Source organism: Chenopodium album, chromosome 4, assembly GCF_948465745.1.
Source record: "Chenopodium album chromosome 4, dcCheAlbu1.1, whole genome shotgun sequence".
Classification (NCBI taxonomy): domain Eukaryota; kingdom Viridiplantae; phylum Streptophyta; class Magnoliopsida; order Caryophyllales; family Amaranthaceae; genus Chenopodium; species Chenopodium album.
The window spans coordinates 36,442,570-36,447,745 of record NC_137837.1 but is presented as its reverse complement, the minus strand read 5'-3'; the positions used below and the strand labels follow the sequence as shown (position 1 = coordinate 36,447,745).

General features: G+C 32.4%; 1 long non-coding RNA gene across 1 annotated transcript; it reads right to left on the bottom strand.

Moving 5' to 3' along the window:
- Nucleotides 1-216: 216 nt before the first annotated feature.
- On the bottom strand, nucleotides 217-3,352 carry LOC145626931 (uncharacterized). The gene is made up of 3 exons (XR_014111189.1): nucleotides 3,041-3,352; nucleotides 2,698-2,811; nucleotides 217-739 (listed from the first exon to the last, which is right to left on the bottom strand). It is a non-coding gene; the product is annotated as an uncharacterized LOC145626931 (long non-coding RNA).
- Nucleotides 3,353-5,176: the final 1,824 nt, after the last annotated feature.

Below are 5,176 nucleotides of genomic sequence, written 5' to 3'. Positions count from 1 at the left end.
AGAACCTAATGCAACGGTCCATGTAACCTAATGCAATGGCTCTTTCAAACTCCTATAGACCGTTGCAACAGATCTAATGCAATGGTCTTTTAGTTCTAGCGTAACACCCATAACATCCTTTAGAACCATTGCATCATCATAATCATCATCATCATCATTATTATTATTATTATTTTATTTGTTGTTTTTCGCTAAAATTGATAAGAAACCAATATATAAACATAAACTTAGATATTTATATTAATAAATGCTTGTTATATTACATTTTCATCCAAAAAAAACATTATTACAATGAGTCAATGAGTAAAGTAGGAGCATCTCAATTATAGAACAGTAGCAGCATCGAAGCTGACCAACAGCAACATAGAAGCACGAGCAGCAGCATCAATGAGGGAAAATTTCCATGGTAACAATCTTCCTCATCCCTGTATCATACATGTTTCTCAAGGCATTGGTCAACTCGTCACAATTATTGTAACTTGAGGAAAATGATGAGTACCCAAAGAGGAAGTTGATGTAGTCATCTGTGCCCAAGGAAAGGTAGAAGATTGAGGAGCTCATGAATTGGTGTGCTTCTTGTTCACCTTGTTTTAACTGCAGCAGTTGGATAGTCTCAAATGCTTGCCTTTCCTGCTGGTTAAGGGACTGGAAATTTGGGATGTTCGCAAAGGGGAGGATCGTGGCTTGAGCTGATCTGTAGTTGATCTTGCTGAGAATGTTGGTGTGTCATTCTTCTTCGCTGCATACACATGTCACTCAAATGTTACTTTAAGTATCGGAAACTACTAAAAAAAAATGAATTCAGATGAAGATTTCATGGTACAAAAGTACATACATTGAGACATTTAATGAGTTAACGAGTTATTAGACAGCATATCAAATGATCAACAAATCCAGAAACCAAATTTTACAAAAAAAAAAATCACAACTAAAGGTATTAGCACAGAATAAGAAGTAATTAGCAATATAAAGACCTTCTATACCAAAATAAAAATCACAAATTTTTTTTTTTTTTTGGAGAAATAACGTCAACAATTACAACAAAAGTGAACCTTTAATCAAAATATTACCAAATTCAATCAAAACTCAAAAAGGACAAATCACTATATTATACAATACATTATCATCTATTTTTAATGTGAGATCTATTATTAAATCAGAAAAAAAAAAATTATGCATGCATGATCATTAAAAGAGTAAAAAAAAACAGCAAATTTGCATAATTAAATTTCATCAAATCATCCAAAACAACAACTAAGACAGCATAGGCAAGGTGCATAAAGATGCATGAAACTGTCTTCAAAGTGGAGCAAAGAAAGAACTACTAACAGTGCTTACATAATGCCCCCTCCCATTTAGCTCAAACAAATTCCATAATTTCCAAAATATGACTAAACCATGTATGTAGTATATATCAATAATTCTTCTGTTCCAACACACTCCATCACTCAAAAATCTCCCTGGAGCCAAATGGGAGACAGATTGTAGGATAACTTAATTGAATTAGCATACTCTAGAGCCAGGTACCTGCTAATACTAGAGAAAGAAGAAAATGAAACCATGACTTTTCTACTAGTGTTCATTCTCATTCTAACCCAAACAAGTCATCAAGTATGAACACTAGCCAAAGAAAGGTATATAAGGTGTACATTATATAGAATGGATATGGAATATCGATCATCAAACCATACAGTTCTGTTCATTCACCTTATAAAAATCTAAAAAATGAAAAGATCAAAGCCACTAATAAGTAATAACTAATAAATTTATATAAGGGCTAATTAGTTCCAATAAGTACCTTATTAAAAAATAATCAATCAATCAAAGCCTTAATCCCAAAAGTGGGGTCGGCTAACATAAAAATAAGAAATCCTATAAATTCAAATCACAACTACAATAAGTTAAAATAAGTTTTGACAAGTTTAGATAAAATTAGAAGCATTTATGTTCTTTTCACCTTACAAATATTAAATTAAATAGAAATAAGAAAAGTTTAAAGCCAATAAAATTAGGCCAATTGGTTCTAGTAAGCTGTTGCAACGTACCCCTGACTAAAAACACAACGTGATATGTAGAGATATTTGAAAAAACAGATGTAGAACAAGGAAGATTAACTATTGTCTAACTCTAAGTCTCTAAAATAGTAACTCGTCATAAAGATTTGACAATGGTCCACACAAACAATTAAAGATTGAAAGAAAAAATTCAAGCACGTACACCCAACTAGAAACCATCACAAAACCTTAAAAATCAGGAAAGTAACTGAAAGATAGAAACCTTAAAAATTAAAATTTCTCAATGATTCAATCACATTCCTTTTAAAACCCATCATAATGTCTTACACAAGATTTCGTGAAAATTAAAAGTTAAGCACAATACTAGCATGCAAAAAAGAATCCAAATTCAAGCATACATCACAATCATACAAAAATTAAAGACCTTATAATCAAACAAAATAAGAACGTTAAAATTAAAAAATCAACAAATTTGCAAAGCTATAACAACCATTATTTTACCCCTCAAAAATGCAAAGCTATAACAAGGATTCCATCATTCTACTAATATCGAACTCATAGCATTACTTAACCCTTCAAATTTGCAGAACTACAACAAGAATAATTTCGAACTTGCTGACAAATTAAAGCGAAATTACCACAATATTACAACACAAATTAAACTGCACAAGTATAACTTTACCCTAATTTCTTGTAGCTAGTGCAAATTTTGGGATTTTTCAATCTCAATCAAAATAGCTCCATGGAAATTCCCAAATACCAACTTCATGTTGTTCATAAAATTCAATTTTTGTACCTATTATTATACAACCAAAAAATTAACCATCAAAAAGTGAAATCCAAAACCCTACAAAAACTTGAATTAATTGAAAAACGATTCTCGTGTAAAATTAACCAATTCTAGAAGTAATTAAGCAATAAAATTCTAGAAGTAATTGACGCAAAGCTAAATAGATTTGAATTTGTTGTTGTTGAAGATGCACACACATCAAAATGAATCGATTAAACGCACCCAGAAACCCTACCTTTATTGTTGTAGATTAAAGACATATACGGCGGCGGCGAAATTGGTTGTCCTCAGTTCGAATTGATGCTGGTTGTAGGAGGGTAGCGATGGTTGTTGTCGTTGTAGATTCCCCACATACTGCTGCGAAGAGAGAGTTAAAAAAAATTAAAGAAATATCTAGAGAAGAATGAAAGAGAGAGTGGGGCGGAGGTGGATGCGGCGGCGGTAGAGTAGAGAATGATATAGAGATCTATATGTGAGAAAGAGAAGGCAAGACTAAAGGAGATAGATTAGATGAGAGAGTAGAGAGAGAAAGAAGAGAGAGAATACAAAGACGTGGCACATGCTAATGAGTTATACGAAGTAACTAATGCAACATTCATTATAAATCCGTTGCAATAGGCCGAAAATACGTTGCATATGAAGGCTACTGCAATGGTTATTTTAAAACTGTTATGATAGGCAAATATTTCGTTGCATTAGCTTCATCCATTGCATTAGACCGTTGCGTAAGATTTAACCGTTGCTTTTGCTCGTTTATGTTGTAGTGTTTCAACTAGTTTATCATGAGTTTTAACATGACTGCCACTGTAAAGACTATGAATCAATTGCATGCAATGCTAGTTAGTGCTAAGAAACAAATCCCTAAGGAACCTAGGAAAGAAGTTCTTATGATTCAAAAGGGAAAGGGGTTCAAGAAGAAGGGGAAAAAGGCTAGAGCCAAGAGCAAGGGCAACAAGTTGCCAAGGCTCCTGAAAAGCCTAAGACGACTCCAAAGCCCAAGGCTACAAGTGAAAGTGAATGCTTTTACTACAAGAAGAAGGGGAATTGGAAGTGCAATTGCCATAAATACCTTGACTTCCTCAAGAAGAATGGAGCATCAACCTCAGGTATTATGTTATAAACATTTTAACTTTCACTGAGGTATGAGATACCAAGTTGCAGTGCATAACATAGTGATGTTGCGTAGGAACTGCAAATAAGTGAAGCTAGCAAGGAAATAGAGCTTGAAGGTGCACTAGAAGTATTTGAGTGGCCAGAGATAGCTTCATAGTTTTAAATTTTGATTAGTTTATCATGATTTTAGAACAATTTCCAGTTTTCATGAGACAATATTTCGGTTTTCTTGTTTTGAATATTGAATTTGGTTTACTTGGCTTGGACAAGTGTTGATCCATGACCAAGGTAATAAATTGTTTTCATTTTTTTTTATTCATAATATTAATATAAGTAGATCTCAAAAGTAAAATTTAGATGATTCAAAGTACACTTACTTATAACAAGTAAGGTTAGGTCACATTAACCATTTGCATACCCAAAGTTATGGATGGACTCTTATTCTTAAATGATTATGAATCACTTGAGAATTAGAAGTCATGCATGCTTGATAAGTTAAAATAACCAAGTTGCCTTTTAGTCGAATGGGTAAAAGAAGCTAAAATGACGTTTTGGAACTCATACATGTGATGTGTGTGGACCAATAAATTCAAAATTTGCAAAGAGATTTAACTACTTCATTACTTTTACTTACAATTTAAGTAAATATATCGATAATTACTTAATGAAGTAAAGCTTGGAAACATTGAAAAGTTCAAAATTCGAAAATGAAATGTAAAATCAGTTTGAGATAAACAAATTAACACCACAATATGATTGTTGTGATAAATATTTAACTCAAAAGGAATGATCATCTAAAGGGAATTGTTGAATTAATTCACAATCCGGAAATATTACAATTAAAGTGTATGTTTATGAAGAAGGAATCAAACTTTGCTTGCCATTGTTCGATCCAAGATTTAATGATTTACAAATATCGATTTGAGGATAACACTAAAACAACAACAATTGCGAATACACTAAACACGAAACTTAACCAAAGTAGTAGAAAAGATGTCATAAGAGTTATGATTTGGAAATGTCTCAAAAGTTATCTTTTCTAAACAGGATTAAGGGTTATAAAATCAATGTAAAATGTTTACAAAGATGACATAATGCACCCTAAATCAGAAAAATAGTTCTTCGTGGGTTTTCTCATGGAAACTAAGAGGTATTATTCCTACAATCGCGTAGAAACAAAGGGTTTGTTGCTCGCAATAGTGTCTTTATAGAAAGAATGTCTTCCTACAAAGCAAAGTGGGAGTAAAGTTAGATCTCG